The sequence below is a fragment of the Sturnira hondurensis genome, unplaced genomic scaffold, assembly GCF_014824575.4.
Source record: "Sturnira hondurensis isolate 20B ecotype Veracruz unplaced genomic scaffold, ASM1482457v3 Scaffold0003874, whole genome shotgun sequence".
NCBI classification, from domain to species: Eukaryota; Metazoa; Chordata; class Mammalia; order Chiroptera; family Phyllostomidae; genus Sturnira; species Sturnira hondurensis.
In genome coordinates this window covers 3,750,581-3,768,218 of record NW_028076505.1, presented here as the reverse complement: position 1 = coordinate 3,768,218, position 17,638 = coordinate 3,750,581, and the positions used below count along the sequence as shown (strand labels likewise).

Here is a 17,638-nt window from a genome sequence, read left to right as displayed (position 1 = left end):
ACTACACAGACAGGCAGCAGGGACTCTCTGCCAGGCACCGCTGACACTCTGGACCCGACGCCTGGTGGTGGGGGCCATCCTGCACACCGCAGAAGGTGAGGCAGCTCCCTGGCTCCCACTGGTGGTGGCCAGTAGCAACCCCCCCACTACCACCACCACCAGCTGTACCAGCCAAAACATCTCCTGGCATGGCCAGACATCCCCCGGCCGAGACCCACACAGACACAACACAAAGCCGAAAGCTCTCTGGGGCCCTCAGTAATGTTTTAAGTGTGGGAAGAGCCAAGGCTTGAGAACCCCTGCTCCTCACATAGGAGCCAAACACAGACATTCCTCTAAAAACCAGCCAACAGGACCTAACAGCACATTCGAAAGACAACACACACACTGTTCCAGGAATACAAGGATGGTTTTGGGGGGGAAAATACCTACTAATAAAACTCACTGTACTTCTTTAAAGAGAAGACTGGTCAGGTAATTTAACAAAATCCAACCTCACTTCCTGATTTTAAAAAAACACTCCGTAAAGTAGAGGCAATTTAAAAGACTAGATACGCTCATGATATGTGTCCCCTGATGGTGACACACCCACTACAGACTTGCCTGCCTGGGAGGTGACAATGTCCAGCGCCGAGTCAGCATTTCCTGAAGGAGGAACTCAGGAGGCATTCCCAGAGGCCGCAGAGGCAACCTGAAGGGCCCACGACTGAGCCAGTGCGGGCACGGACACAGGTGGGCCCTCACAGCATGTGTCCGTGAGCAGGCTCATTAGCCCCGCAGTTAAAAAAAAGTCACGCTGACTAAATTAGGTTCACACCAGGGCACAGAAACAGTTTACTGCAGAAAATCAATTACTCTAATTGTTGACAAGAGGAGAAAAGAGAACAAGCCTACTTCACTGGACTCAGGAAAGGCAGACGAGGGAGTCCAGCCCGGCCCAGGACTGAGGATGTCGCCCTCTAAGCTCCCGTCCCCCACTGAGGGTCACTGCAGCCGCCGTGGAAGGACAAGGGAAGAACAAGAGAAACCAGGACCACAGGGCTCCAGTCATTCCCAGATGCCGTCCGTGATTGCAGACACTGGGAGCCCAAGGGCTCGAGGCGAATTTCAGAGGGGGATGAGTCACACAGGTTGCAGGTGGAACACATCACTCCACCCGTGGCAGCTGCCTGCCCTCCTCCAGGTCTGCCGGCGGCCAGCACACTTCCTGGATGGAGGTTCATTTTGGAGGGACAGGGAAGACAGCAAAGTGGCACTAACAATGAGAGGGGGCCACACATACGTGGCATTTACTAGTGTGCCAGGCTGCTTGGCTCCCTCCTTCCACGGCTGGGGCTGGACCAGCCCTCCTGGCTCAGCCCTGGTGGCCCAGGGTCCCATCTCCTCTTTTCAGCTCACGTGAAAGCGAGCGGCAGAAAAGCTCAGACGGTTCCAAGAGCTGAGTCAAGGAGGCGGCTGAGACCACTCGGGCTGCCTGTGACGTGGCCCCCATGCCCTGCTCCACCACCCTGTCCAACTAGAACCCCCCGGCACAGAGCCAAGCCAACAGCACAGGAGGTTCCGGTGCTCCCAGGCACGGCCACTCGAGGTGTGCTTCCGTTTTTAGTTCCAGGCCCCAAGAGATAAGGAGCTGCCAGGCACGCGGTTTCTGTGAGACCAGACAGTGCCCTGACAAGGGGACCTCTGCTGCACCTGCATGTTAGATGCGTAGACGAGGGCAGCTCTGCCCACGCGCACTCATGTCTCTGACAACAACAGTGCTTTATGTGGGTTCCGGGAGAACACTGTGGAATGTTCCAGAAACCAGATGCTCCTCCCTGGGAAAGGAACCTGGTCAAAGTCGATGTTCCCAAAAAGACTCCTGGCACCCTGCCAACTCATCAACAGTATTGGCCAGGGCAGAAAGGGACATTGAGTTCCATGGCAGCAGGAGTCAAAGTCTGCCGTCCAGGGGTCGAGAGCCTGGGCCAGGGGGCACTTACCAGGGCCGTCATCACCCTCTCTGTGGACACTGTCACCAAGGTGTCAGCCAGCCCTCCAGTATGGGAACGAGTGTGCCAGTCTCACCACCTTGCCAAGCCACACACACACCCGGCCTTGAAAACATACCCTGTCCTCGGAAAGGGGCTGCCAGGGAGCCGTGCTCTGAGACCGTCCCCCAGGCATGTCTCACGACACGTGTGTGCATCTGCAGGCACAGCCACACATGCTTTCCGGGGCACGCACAGAAAACGAGGTAGGCCGATTACAAAGTCCTCCAGACACGTTACGCCAAGTTGCCCAGGTGAGCATTATGACATGAGTGCGTTTTTAGAAGCTCTGCGTAGTAGGCACGCCTGTCCCCCAGTGTGTTTTTACACCCCCTGGAGGGGTGAGCCACACACCGTCTGTAGGCGTTCCCTCTGGGAGAAGGAGTGGGATCTGGGATGAACCAGACAATGAAATTTTGACTGTGCATTAAATTTGGTTCTGCATTTAACTTTTACAAGCACATACCGCTTTTATAATTAAAATGTAAGTGTTAAGAAAAAATTACCTTGTTTGCTGATTAAGGCCGCCCCTTCTGTCTGGACGGCGATCAGGACAGCTTAACCAGTTATCCTGAACACTGAAAAGATTGGATTGTTTTTAAGTTTTGTATTTATTTATTTTTAGAGAGAAGGGAAGGGAAGGAGGGAGATGGAGAGAAACAGCAATGTGTGGTTGCCTCTCCCATACCCCCCTACTGGGGACCTGGTCCGCAACCCAGGCATGTGCCCTGACTGGGAATCAAACCAGTGACCCTTTGGTTCACAGGCTGGCACTCAATCCACTGAGCCACACCGGCCAGGGCAGATTGTTTGATTGATTGTTTGTGTTTGTTTTTTAAGGAAAAAAGCTTACATTGCCAGAGATGTGCATCCTCTAGACTCAAGCTGCCCGGCCGAAGCCCAAGCCCTTTGTCCCAGGTTCAGAGAGCAAGTAGAAGCTCAAACGCAACAACATGGGCTGCCAGGTAAGCAGGGGAGACACACACCCCGGCCCACCCAGGCCCTGGCTGAGAGGGCTCTGGGGCTGAGGCTACGTCAGGTGTGAGCCATGTGTGGCGCCTGCACTGTCCTGGGGCTCACAGCACACACGGGATGGGGGCAGGACCAGCCTGGCCTCCAACACCTGGCACAAACGCCCGCCCTGGCCACGGACCAAACCTGGGAGAGAGGGTCTGGGGGCACAGACCCTGCCTCCCTTACGTCCCAGGGCTTCCCCTCACTCTAGGACTCACAGAACAGTGGGGCCCCGGCAGCAGGGAGCACTGCCTGTCTCAGTCGTGAGGCCAAAGCATCATGTCCCAGCTTCGCCTTCCTCAGGGAGTGTTCAGGTCTCCCTGGGGCTCTCTCTCCACCCTCACACTGCCTGAAGGAGAGGGGTCCCCTGCTCCCTGCCCCATCACCCCTCCGGCTGCACCGAGCAAGGTCCAGGGCCAGCCAGGAAGCTCTGGAAACACAGACCACAGCCAGACAGGCAGGTGGGAAGCCCAGCTCCCGAACACGGGCAGAGAATGGGGAGAGGAGCTTGTGAAATAAGCACGCAGGGCAGGCCCCGTTCCAGTGTTAGTGCCTAAGACTCAGGAGAACCTTATAGTCATCCTAAACCTTGTAGGAAAAATTAGTGGAAAACAAGTGTGAGCTGAAGTTGCTGTAACAGTGACACAATCTATCCCATCACTTGTCAGTGAAGGGACCACAAGCACAGGGATGACGTACACTGGCCACCCGAGAGGTTGTGACACTGAGTGGAGTCCCAGGTCCTCCATGAGGCCACGGACGAGCTCTGCCCGGCTGAGGCCCTCCTGCCCCGGGCAGCAGCTTCTCCCTGCTGGTGGGCAGGCTGGCACACCACATGACGGCATGCGCAGGGCCCACTAGGGCACCAGGGTCCGGCAGGGACAGGGCAGAGCACAGGGGCTCCGAAGCCCAGAGTGACCCCTTGGGGTGTAAGCACAGCTTATCCTGAAATGCTGATCCTGAGCCTATGTCCTCATCTGAAAAACACAGATAATCAGATCTGCTCCATGAAGATGAGAAGAGAACCGAATGATTGGTGAGGGACTCTGAGAGTGCCCGCCCAGAGCCTACATGCTGCAGCATCACCATCGTGATCATAATAATGGTTGTCCAAAGCGACTGGACCAAGACACAGCCACCACAGTGTGAGTTCCCCACTGTCTGTTTTTTCACTGTAGCCAACCCCATGGCTTTTAATTGTCACTTATCTAATGACTAAGTTGCACACCTGTTCAGATTTCACTAGACATTCGGACATCTTCTGAGCGGCACCAGTTCCAGCCATAAATGGGTGTTAGGCTCTACTTCAGTACCGACGATTACTGGCTTGGCAGGGTGGGGGCTGCTGGTCAGTCTCGCTGTCTCTTTCCTGCCTCTGCAAAGAAGCTGTATGTATACGTACAACCGAAGGCAGTCCGCCGTGTGAATGTGAGTTCACTTCACCAGATGCTCGGTTACAAATTTGATTTGAGGGTCACCCCGTGACTGTTCCTGTCCCTAAAAAGCACGACGTCTCCAACTTGACATTCCTTTCTCCCCCTCCTCCTTCCCAACCCTCGAACTGTTACAGAACAGCGAGGGCTCCAGCCCCTAAAACCAGGGAAACCAGACTGATTTCCATCTCCAATCTGCCCAAATTCCATCTTCCTGGGAGATGTCTGGCCCATGACTAGTGACCCTAGGCCACTCTCCCACAGAAACAAACCGTGGTGGAGGACTCACGCCTGCTGTGAACCATGCAGTGTGCCTCACAGATCACACTCGGGCGGCACCCACAACCCCTGCAGCATGGCAGGCTGCGCCGGGGGCTCCAGCACCCCTGGTAGCTGTGCGAGAGAGAATCCTCTCCGCCCCAGGCATCCTCCAGCCATTGCCAGGTGATAAGACAGGGAAAGAAAGGAAGGCATTCAGAGCTCAGCCCTAGGACACAATGTAACTGACATTCTTTTGCACACAGTAGCAGCTCGCAACAATTTAGCAGTCCAAACCATAAGCTGTCTATTAAATCAGTAATGGGCAAACAAAGCAAATACACTTTTGACTCAGAACATTGGAGATGAGAGCTCAGAGTATTGGAAAGTGCCGCTCACATCACATTTATGTTAACAGTTGCCAAGTAGGCACGTGTGAGAAAATACTTAATTCTAAAGCAACACTCGACAAAGTGGTTTTAATTTGAAGACGAAGGCAGTGCTCAGTTCATGTACTTCAGGAGCATTGTTTTAAACAAGTCGTGACTATGAATAGAAAAAGCGTGGCGTCGGCACCGGGTTGCATCAGCCCTCCTTGCACCCCGGAAGTTGTTCGTTTTTACCGAAGAGTTACGAGCACACTGTGTGTTGTGACCATCACACAGGAGCTTACATCGTCAGCCTGAGGAGGACTGGCAACTACGAGTCAAAGGTGCAGACGGGGACCCGCTCTTCACAGAGGGCTCTTTAAAAGAGAGAAGACGCCAGGCCCAAAGAACAAGTGGCAAGAGGCCATCTGGCCAAGGCGTGATTCATATAGAGAGACCTATTGCTCACTCGCCCAGTAGCAATAGATCCTGAGAATGAGTGTGGGCGCAAAAAGGAGCTGGTCAGCACGGACCCTAAAAGGAGGAACCAGACTGCTCAGAGCCAGGACACAGAGGACAAGAGAGGGGGCTGGGGTGACTGGAGGCCGCCCCTCGGCTGGCTGGGCCCAGCTCTGGACAGACATGCACAGACCTCGGGTCACATGTCACCCCTGGGCATCTAAACTGGACAGCTACGTCCTTCTCAAAGAGACTCTCAGACTTCGGGGTCTGCTAACAAAAGCCACGTCCAGCTCTGCTGGGGTGGCTCCCATGGCTGCACCCCCGTGGACACCCCGGGACCCAGCAGCATCTTCCCCCTGGCCCCTCAGCACATCCCTCCAGGACAGAACAGAAGGGGAGACCATATACCTGAACTTTTTCATTTGGATTTTGGACAAACGGGAACTGATCAATAAATCTCTCTTGGTTGTAAGAAAACTTCCAAATATATACCCCTTTAAGAAAATCAGTCAATGCGCAGGAAAGCCCAGCTGTGCCCCACAAGGTGTCCTTGGTGTCACTAAAGCTAGCTTGGCAAGTCTGGCTCTCAAGACAGGTGGACTTCTGTGTCTGCCAGCAAGAGCTAGGACCATGTCATGGGGCATGACCTACCCCAGGGCTGCTCCAGGGAAAACACAGGAGCCCACACATGGGCACACAGGCCACCTGAGGTCAGATGCCTCCTTCTCCCAACTCACCGAGGCCCGGGGTCAGCGCAGCCAGTGGACACAATCGTCCTCAGAGGGTCCCACCTTGGAGGCCTGGAAGTGAAAGGCACAGACATGTGTACTTATGCGGGAAGACACATGGTGACCACACCCCTGCACACCAGGGAAACTGACCATTCCGAATGACCTCTATTTCCCCATGAACGGAACAGTCCACTACCTTCAGCAAACACCAGGGACGTGGCCTAGACAGGGCCTTACTGTGCTGTTACTTGCAACGGCCTGATAAGGAGGCCCCACAGATGGCTCACAAATGAACACACCCCAGGAAGGGCAGCAAAGAAACTTCAACCTCCCGCAGGCTCTGGGAGCAGCTGAGGGTGGGCTCCTCCCGCCAAGCTCTGCACCGCCCGGAACAGAAGAGCCCCCAGGCCTCTGACCCTCAGGAAGCCGGCTCTGCCCTTCCCAGGACAGCAGCTCCACCTCCTCATTTGCATTCTCCTCCCTCCCAAACCCCTGGAAACCGCCCCGCCCCCTCCGGAACAGCCGGCCCTCCCTCCAGCCCGGCCTCGGCTTGTGGCCCACAAAGCAAAACCTCAAGTCCACTGGCCACTTTTAGCCCGTGTTTTAGTTTGTTTTAAATTGTGGTAAAAATATACATACAATTCACCATTTTAACCATGTCTGAGTGCACAGCTCAGGGGCATTGAGCACACTTACGCTGTCGCACAGCGGTCACCACCTTCCATCTCCAGAACTTTCTATCCTCCCAAACTGAAACCCCACCCACGTTAAACACTCACTCCCCACCCCCCCCACCCCCAGCGCCTGGCACCACCACCCGCTTTCTGCCTCTGGGAATCTCATGACTCCAGGGACCACATATAAGCGGAACCACACAGAGTGTGACCTTTTGTGGCTCGCTCGCTTCACTTGGCCTGGTGTCCTCCAGGGTCATCCACGTTTAAGCATATTTGTTTTTAAGGCTGAATCATACTCCATTCTATGTATACGCCACACTGTTCTTCTATAAATCCTCCAGTTTTAGCTTTCACATTTAGGTGGTGACCTGTTCTGAGGTCATTTTTATGAAGTGGGAGGAAGTAGGACAAAGTTCAGTGTTTTTGCAAGTCAGTGCCCAAAAATCCTGCCACCCTTTATATCGCTTCCTCACTGAATTACGCTGGCACTTCTGTTGGAAACTGGCTGACTAGGAGCGTGTGGGTTTGGGTCTGGGACCATCCCCTCCAGGTTCACCTTTCCACAACGTCCAGATTACAGAAGCAAGAGAGAAAGTCTTAAAACCAGGTCATCTTTTGTCTGTCTCCTCAAAATTATTCAGCTATTCTAGGTCTTCAGATTTCCATCTAAATTTTAGATTAAGCATGTGAGTTTCTTTTTTAAAAAAACATGTCAGGATTGTGATGCGATTGCACTGAATCTGCATGTCGGTTTGGGTAGAACTGACATATTGGTAACACTGAGTCTTCCAGCTCATGAACATAGTAAAGCTCCCCCTGTACATAGGTCTTCTTTAGTTTCTCTTGGCGTGTTGTTTTGGCTGTACTGATCCCTAAGAATTTCCTATTCTCTATGCCACCATGAATGGTGTTTTATTAGAGATTTTAATTGTCCAGTGCTGGTATACAGAAATCAGACTTATTTTGTTATATTTACCTGCATCCTGTAAATATGCTAAGCTCACCTATTAATTCTAGTAGCTTAACGCAGATTTCTTAGGATTTTCTACATCTGTGAATAAAGACAACTTCACTTCTCCTTCCGATTGTGTATGCGTCTTACTTCCTTTTCCTGTCTTACTTTTCTAGCACAGTGTTGGATAAAAGTGGCGAGAAGCTGGGGGACGTGCCCAAGGTCACAGAGTGTGTGCTCCCCAACATCATGCGTGCGTGTGTCCCAGCGACAGCGCCTCTAACCGGGACCAGCCACCACAGCGCCCGGCTCCCCCAGCCCCACCCCCAGCCCCACCATGGGGCAGCACAACTCGGGCCTGACACCCCCTCTGATGCTTATTTCCCTCCCACCTCCCTTTTCCATTTACAAGTTAAAAATTTTAGAAGTTTTTACCCTGGCTGGTATAGCTCAGTGGATTGAGCACAGGCCTATGAACCAGAGGATCACGGTTCAATTCCCAGTCAGGGCACATGCCTGGGTTGCAGGCCAGTTCCGGGCAGGCCAACTCCCAGCAGGGAGACGCACAAAAGGCAACCATACATTGATGTTTCTCTCCCTCTCTCCTCTAAAGATAAATAAATAAATAAATAAATAAATAAAATCTTAAAAAAAAAAAGAATTTTAGAAGTTTTTAGTTTTACCACCGCTTTGGCCTCAAATGATTCTACAGTGGTTAATTCTTCCACTGTATGGTAGGTAGGGGAATTCAATAATTTATGTTTTTACAGTTCTTCATTTTTTTTAAAAAAGAGAGGCTAACCCATTCCCAGAAATACAATATAATAACAAGTTACAAAATAAACAATGGCAACATTATTAAAGGCTCTCAACTTCCTATTTCTTCTGTAAACTTTGGAAGAAGAAGCTGAACCCTTTCCAGAAGTATAAACGACCAATGAAAGACCAAGTACAAACAGCAGTAATTACCCTCACTTCCTTTTCCTTTTTCTTCTTTTCCTAAAAATGGTTCTTATTTATATGAAGCCTCTCTCTTATTTAGATTCTCTCTGTCTATCACTCTAGCCTGTCTCTCTCTCTGTCTCCCATGCCAAGTTCCCCCCACCCCACAATTAGGAAGGGTCAGCTCTGTCATCAAGCCACTGGCCCAGTCACACGCCATGCACAGTGAACATACTACTTGTCACAAGTGTCGAGTCAAACACCATGTCAAACAAAGCTTATCTGAAAAGCTCAGGGGGCCACTGCTGACTCCGTGCTGTGCTCAGGGGAGGCCCGGGGCCCCTCTCCACTTGCCGGCTGTGTCATTTTCTGGCACGTGTGTGAGAGTAGGAATAAAAAGAGTGACTGGCAAAACCGCTGTTGTTAAATAAACCTGTCCTACCCTAAATGTGATGGCAGATTTTAAGAGTAATTTTCAAAAAAGCCATGGACATATATGTGGCCCCCTCCCCCACAGGCGGGTGGCAATGAACAAAATGGCAGAGAAGGAACGATTACCCACTCTGAGCCCATCGCCTCCCAGACAGCAAAGTGAGGCAGGCCCACCGCACAGGGAGCCTGAACATGAAGTCACACCCTGCACAGTCCAGAGTGTAGCTTTCTTCCAGGGACACAGCCCTCACACCCAGAGGAAAGGACAGGAGACCAGAGGGACAAGGAGCCTTACCTGTTCCCGCCAGCCAGTCACCCAGCTGCCACAAAGGGAACTCAATACCCAGTAACCGCGGCCACTCTCGGACTGCTCGCTTTAGTGGGAGGAAGAGATGCTACTCTCAGATATGCTGAGCCATGAAATGATTCAGCAACAAGGCAGTCCAAAGCTGGCACAGAAACGCAGCACCGTGCAGTAAAGACAGGCCGACACCCAGTGTGGGTGCAGGTGGGTAGCACAGCTAATGCCAACACACCGGCCACTGCCGTGCCCCAGAGCTGCACCAGACACCAAGACACCGGCTGTAATGCCCCCACGCTCCATCCAGAGCAAACCATGTTAGGGGTGGACAAACCCACGGTCCCCTTTGTCTGCACCCAAGGGAAGACTAGGAGAGCCAAGATCAGTGAGCATGAGGGGCAAGTGGGACCCCTGTCAGGTGTCCAAGGGCTCCCGGCCACCCGCGTGGAGCCCTGTCCTGTTTCTGGGCTTGTGCCCTGCTCACTGCAGCACGTGCCAATCTGGGCCACGTTTTGCCCAAGTGCTGCCGTCCCAGGGCAAGCTGGCTGGGACTCACCACACACCACCACGTGTGACGCCCACTCTCTGTCCCACCTCTGACATGCATGAGGTGTGTCATGTGCACACACCTCTTCACAGAGCACTTTCACATGTGACCTTGCCCAGCCTCACAGGCTCTGGGGGAACATCAGCAGCGGCCATGACCTGGAGCAGGGAAGTCACCGGCCGGAGCCACTGTCACCTGTGACCTTGGCCTCAAGCCTATGGCGCACCCCAGCACCTCCACACCCAGAGGAATGTGATGATCACCCAGAGGGGAGGGATCAGCCACCGCCACCTATTTGCACAGCTGGCCTTAACAGAATCGATTGTGACACTGTCACGTTTCCCAGAGAGATGCGGCAACATGACATCGTAGTGTGCTGGATTTAAACACGAGAAAGTAAACAGAACAAAAAGAAGTACTAAGCACCTAGAAGAGCATCACTCTTTCTAGTGCTACTGGGATGAGTGGAGACAGCATGAGCCTTTCAGAGGGTAAGTCAGTAACGTGGGCCTCGAGTCTTCTAGACGTGCAGACTGCTCAGCAGTCCACCTGCAGAACTGCCCTGGGCGGGCTGACCAGAGCTGCACTGGACAAGGACGGCTGCCCTGTTGGTAATGGGGAGGGACAGAGCTTCAGTGACCATGAGCAGGACTGGCTGCACACACCAACCGCCAGACAGGGAGTCAAGGGTAACCCCCATGGCCTTCACCCAGGGACAAGGGCAAGTGGCACAGCTCAGCTGCGCACCACAAACTGAAGAAATCCAGCTGCAAAGAGAGCACTCAGGAAGTGAGTCCATCTCTGCGTTAAACAGCGTGTGCATGTGTGTGTGTGTGTGTGTGTGTGCATCCTCACACTCAGGACAGGGAAACGCCTCCCAGCAAGGTGACAGCCGAGGTGGAAGATGAGCAGGAATTCACCCGGCAAAGGGGGAAAGAGTGTTTGGAGAAAGGCGTGTCAAGGTCCAGGGCAGACTCGGCTGGGGGCGAAGCCTGAGGTCCGGCTGTGGCGGGAGCATGGCCCATGAGGAAGAAGAGGGCATCCGTGGAACGTCACCACAGGGGATTAGAGCCAGGGTGGCAGGGACCAAACCTGGGCTGTTGAAATACAACTTCCGATTCACGGCAGGGGACACATTTGATGGGAGCGGAACTGGGGCACAGAGGCCTTCGGTGGGGACTGGAGTCACCAAGTGCAGCCCATCTGGGGGCCGAGGGCGGGGCTTAAGTACATGACGTGGGAAGTGGAATCAGCGAGGTTCAGCCCGTGAGTGGATGGGGGGGTGAGAGTGGGGGACACAGAGGAAAGGGGGTCACAGGCACAGCCCAGGGGTCTGACGTGGACTCCAGTGGACAGTGACCTCGCTGCAGGAGACAGGAGGATGGGAGGAAGGCCAGTGGGAAGGGCAGGAGAGTGCCTGCTGCGAACGGGGGCCTCACAAAAGGTGCCGTGGAGTCTGCGGGCCTGGGGTTGAAGAATCAGAACCAAGCAGGGAGGCAGAATTGGGACCACCACCCTGCAGAAAATCAAATAACAGGGTGGGGATAGGAGGCCCCCAGCAGGACAACAACCTTGGACAGATGGAGCCCCACGAGTAACACCATCTGGTGCCCAATCGTCATTTCCTTCACGTTTACTTTCCAATTTTGAAATCTGACATACTAAGATGTCATAACCATCTTCCCCCTGCAAAATCATACTCTCTAACTCATTACTATGAACCACTGTTTTAAAAAGTCACGCTCTTTGTTACTGCTACGCACTGCATGTCCCATACATACAGTTGTTTTTCAGCTGCAAAAGAAAAGTTATTTGACTTCCGCCAAGATGGAGGCATAGGTGGAAACACTGTGCCTTCTCCCACAACCAAGTTTGACTACAACAAAAGTTTTGGAGAACTAGAACACACCCAAAGACCAGAACACGGAGTTATACGGAAGTCCGACAGCTACGAACCGTTCAACAGGGACGGTAAGAGAGGCGGAACCAGCAACGGAGCTGGGTGGGGCAGGACAGATCCCCCGACCTAGGCGCTAGGCGCATGGGCAGCCCAAAGCCAGTCGGGGTGCGGGGCAGACTAACCAAGGTCGCACATTCGCGCACAGTGAGACAGACCACGCAAGCCCCAGGGGGCAAACCCAGTGGTGGAGGGCCGACAGCGCACACTCGTGTGCAGTGGAACGAAACACATGGGCCCAGTGACAGTGGTGGCTGCGGTGCCGGTGGGGGTCACGGCGGAGGGAAGCCATCATCCCTCTTTGACCCCGCCCCCACATAAAACGTCACAACCCAGCGACTGAGTTGCCCTGCTCCGGTGAAAACCTAGGGCTCCGATCCTGCTACTTAACAGGCACGACCAGCCCAAAAGATGGCGCAAGAGGAACTCAAAGTCCCAGAGCCAATAACCCTAAGCGACCAGGAAATTGCCAGCCTCTCAGAAGCCCAATTTAAGACACTATTTATCAGGATGCTCACAGAATTGGTAGACTACAGTCACAAATTAGAGAAACACATGAAGGCTAAACTAATTGAAATGAAGGGAGATGTCCAGGAAACCAATAGCGATGGAAAGGAAACTGGGACTCAAATCAATGGAATGGACCAGAAGGAAGAACAAAACATCCCACCAGAAACGAATGAAGAAATGAGAATTCAAAACAATGAGGAGAGGCTTAGGAACCTCCAGGACATCTTTAAACGTTCCAACATCCGGATTAGAGGGGTACCAGAAGGGGGAAAGAAACAGCCACGAGTGGAACACTTATTTGAACAAATAATAAAGGAGAACTTCCCCAGTCTGGCAAAGGAAATAGACTTCCAGGAAATCCAGGAAGCTCAGAGAGTCCCAAAGAAGTTGGACCCAAGAAGGAACACACCAAGGCACATCATAATTACATTAGCCAAGACCAAAATGAAGGAGAGAATCCTAGAAGCAGCAAGAGATAAGGGGACAGTCACCTACAAAGGAGTACCCATCAGACTGTCAGCAGATTTCTCAAAAGAGACCTTACAGGCAAGAAGGGGCTGGAAAGAAGTATTCCAAGTCATGAAATTCAAAGACCTACAGCCAAGATTGCTTTATCCAGCAAAACTTTCATTTAGAATGGAAGGACAGATAAAGTGCTTCTCAGATAAGGTCAAGTTCAAGGAGTTCATCATCACCAAGCCCTTATTATATGAAATGCTAAAGGGACTTATATAAGGAAAAGATGATGAATAATATTAACAGTGAAAGGACAGCAAACTCACAGGTATTAACAACCACACCTAAAACAAAAGCAAACCAAGAGGACAGCTAGATCAGCAGTGGAACCATAGAAATGAAGAACACATGGAGGGTTAGCAACAGGGGGGTGGGAGGAGGAGAAGGGGGGAGAAGGCACAGAAAATAGCATAGATGGTAGGTAGAAAATAGATAAGGGGGAGGGCAAGAATAATGGGGGAAATATAGAATCTAAAGGACTTGAGACACGTGGTTATAAACTAAGGTGGGGAGAATGGTGGGGGAGGGAGTGTGCGGGTGGAGGGGAATGAAGGGGGGGAATAGAACAACTGTAATGGTATAATCATAAAATATATTTTAAAAAAAGATAAAAAAAATCAAAGTTATTTGAAGAAAACTCTTTAAATAGTGAGGTGGCCTCTCTGTGCTGAGAGGGCAGGAATCACCTGTTGTGCGGATGGGAGAGAAGCTAACAGAAAGCTAAGTTCACTGAGGACGAAGTCTGAGGCACGTTTTGCAACTGGGTCCCAAGCAGGTTAAAGCAGTTATCCTGATGTCCCGGGTGTGCAAGGGTCTTCCAGCTTCCAACGCCGGGGTGTCACATTTGTCTCCCACACCTGGCAGTTTTAGGTCAGGGTGCTTCCCCCAAGTTAGTCACTCACTTTAGTCATTTAGACCTAAGTCTACGACATTCCCTCAACTCTCACTGCTGCTTTATTCGTCACGATTTCTATAGGTTCACCCAACCACTAGCCATTTCTTCACTCTAGGAGTTTTTTTGGGGGGGGTCTCTTTCCTGCTCTGTCAATTGCATCTTTAGAAGTCCCTTTGTGACTCCAGAAAATTAACCTAAAGTGGTTCCAGCTCAGTCCCTCTCCTGGGCTCCTCACAGAAGCTCAGCCTCTCCAGGGCGGCTTTGCTCCACGAGCCCCACGGGAACCTCAAGCCCCCCCAGACTTACACTCTGCAGCCCGAAGTTGCAGAGCACATGGGAGACTAGCTTCGGGGAGTGACGGGAAGCTGAACAAGCAATGGAATGCAAGCCCCCAGAAATTTAGACTTTGGTATTACATTTGGTATTATTATTATTTTGGTATCATCAGTTGCAGTGTATAAGTACATTTAGAGATAAAAGAGGAAATTGAAATACATGCAAAGCAAAGAACATGAAGCAGAATAAAAGGTGGATTTGGAAAGAACCAAAGAGAACTTTTAAGAAAGAAAAAGATAATCATCGACATGAAAAGTTGAATGAGCACGGGTAAATCCCAGATTAGACAGAGATGAAGAGAGGGCTGGAAAACTGGAAAAGAAAGCCAAGGAAATTACTGAGAATGCAGCAAAAGAAAATGACTAAACCACAAGGAAAAAAGTTTGAGAGGCTGGGAGGGTGGTGTAAGTCAAATGCAAGGCAGGAGCAAAAGGCAGCAGAACAGTGCCCCAGAGTTTTCCAGAACCGCTGACAGACACACAGTGTGTCTTCAAGAAGCACAACGAATCCAAAGCAAAACAAATAAAACCCACTCTTGCCGGCACCAGCGTGGCTCAGTTGGTTGGAGCACTGTCCCGTGACTGAAAGGTCGCGGGTTCAATTCCCAGTCAAGGCAGACTCCTAGGTTGCAGGTTCCATCCCTGGTCCGGGCGCAGGTGCCTGTGACCCCAGAAAGTGCATGTATGGGGTGGGGGGGGAGACAAGTAATCGATGTTTCTCCCTCTCCCTCCCTTTCTCTCTCTCTAAAAGCAATTTTTTTAAATGTGCTCAGGTGAGGATAAAAAAATAAAAAAAAAATTAAAAGAAATCCACTCCAAGATGCCAGACACACTAAGATGGAAGAACCCCGGGACAGAGAGGCTCCCGGAGCAGCCGGGGGGGGGGGGCAGGGGAGCAAACCACCGGCTCCAACAGCACCAGGACGAAGCGCGGACACAGTAACCAGATACAGTTCAAGTCTCGAAAACAGAGCCAGTGCCACACAGCCCGTGGCCTGTGCCCACGAGGCAGCTAGAGTTAAAAAATAACCTGAAATCCCCACTCACTCAGAAAATAAAAATGTCCTCTACTGCCCTCATGGGTCACAGAAGAACCACGTCAGAAAGTTCTAAGTGCCGAGAACTGAACAACGAAGTCACCTCCCACTAAAGGCGCAGGCCCCCAGTTCACCGGGACCCAGAAGGGCAGGTGCAGCCTTGCAGGCTTACTATAGAAGTGCAGTCTGACAACTAAGGGTCTCTGCTGGGGGAAAATAAAAAAGAGGTGAAGCTTTCAATTCAATAGCCCAGAGAGAGAACAGGATAAACTCAAGGGGCATGGACAGCAATAAGGCCACGAGAGCAGACTTCAACGACGCGGAGGCTGGGGGTAGGAAGGAGCCGGTCCGCAGAGCCAGCAGTGGGCGCTGCCCTGGCAACACAGCAGCCCAACCTCTGCTGGGGCGAGGCAGGGAGAAAGAGGGGCAACAGCCACCTGGGAATGAAAAGGAGGCTCACTGTCAGGTGCGGGAGCTGACCGTGGGAGGCAGCTCTGAGGTGATGCCCCTGGGTCGCACCCTGTGTGGTCCCCGCCTGGCTCTCAGCACAAGGAATGAAAGCTCACCTCCGGGATGAAGTTAAAAACACTGTCACTTTCTCTTTCTCTTTCAGGAAGCCCCCCCCCAAAAAAAAACCCCGCTGCCATGGCGTGCTCTGTCAGCCCCAATTCCCAGCCACACAGCCAGGCCCACTCTCCTGACCCCTCCCTTCCCACATCGGCTGTGCCCACAGGACAGCACCTGCCACCTTCACAGCCCTTTGCCACCTACCTGGCACCTGTGCACAGCAAGAGAGGCCTGCCTCCCATCACCACCACCGGCATGTTGCCAGACTCACTGTCATCTCGAGGTAGACTGGCACTCATCCCTTAGAAGGTCCCTGGAAGGACCCTTACCAACCCATTCCCTGAACTCCGATGGGCACTGGAGGGACAGCCTGGCCGGACACAAAGTCTGCAGCCTCCTCTTTCTTTCCCGAGGCTCTTCTGGGTGTAACGGGCATTCGACGTGTTGTAAGCGAGTCGCTGGCCACCTGCTTTTCTTTCCTTGAGGGGTGACCCCCTCTCGGCCGCCCACATTTGCTAGGAGGGGTCTCTCTATCTGGGTCGCCATCCCAGGTGGCACAGGGCCCGTCTGCACCCATCGGACGGGCTCTTCCGCCTGAGCACAGCCTCCCGGGGCGGCGGCCTCAATCACTGCCGGCCACATTCTCCAGGTTTCCTGATTGCGCGCATGTGGTTCAAGAGGTTATTGGCACAGACGTTGGACTCCTGCCTTCTGCCATGTCTGCCGTTGTTTCTTTAACACTTTTTTCAAGACTTTCAAGCATAATACACACACAGAAGAGTGCACACACCTTAAGTGCACAGCTCAGACTTTCACAAACCAAACACACCCACGTAACCAATTCCTGGGTCAGGACAGACAGCACTCCCAGCACCCCTACTACAAGGCCTGGCGTGCTCCCTTCCTGTCCCCAGTGTCCCCCTGGGCCCACCCCTACCCCGGGCAGCACGCCCCGGTTTCGCCTGCTTCTGTGCTTCGCATCCACAGATCAGGCTGTGCACACATCTCTGCCTCACAGCCTTCGCTCAGCACACCTGTAAGATCCACAGATGTCTGCTGCCTACAGTTGCAGCTACTTCGTCTCCTTCCCATCGTGTGGATTTTATTTGAAATAACATTCCACTGTGTGTATACAAGGTCTGTCCAGAAGGTATCCAGCCATGTACTATGAAAAATAGAGACATTTATTGAAGAAGATACAAGAAACGTTGTACATAAAACAATGACGCCTCAGTCCCCTTCAAAGAAGGCACCTTGGGACCTCACACACTTCTCCCAATCACCATCAGCTGCCTCATCGCATTTTCCTGAATCTCATCAACAGTCTGAAATCTCTTCCTTTTCAAAGGTGATTCTAGTTTTGGGAAAAGCCAGAAGTCACAGGGCACCAAATCTGGGCTGTAGGGGAGCTGAGTCACCTGGGTGATTTGATGTTTCACCAAAAAACTCTGCATGAGACAAGATGTGTGAATAGATGCATTACCGTAATGAAGGTGCCAATCACCAGTTGCCCATAGCTGTGGCCTTCTAAATTGTCCGAATAGTTTCTGCAGAGGAATATCCATGCTCAATGCAAAATTTGATGCAGATTCGTTGCTCTATTCACTCGGTCATTTTGAATGTGATGGCCACACCATACACATGCTCATTCAATGGCGTCTACCGCCCCCACTG

The 17,638-nt window shown here is 52.2% G+C and overlaps 1 protein-coding gene across 1 annotated transcript in view; it reads right to left on the bottom strand.

Annotated features, from left to right (window-relative positions):
• Positions 1-6,368, bottom strand: part of AGPAT3 (1-acylglycerol-3-phosphate O-acyltransferase 3) — a 58,353-nt gene extending 51,985 nt beyond the window's left edge. The window contains exon 1 of the mRNA XM_037043070.1: positions 6,303-6,368. The gene's annotated coding sequence lies outside the window, so the exon portion shown is untranslated. The remainder of the gene's footprint in view (positions 1-6,302) is intronic.
• Positions 6,369-17,638: the final 11,270 nt, after the last annotated feature.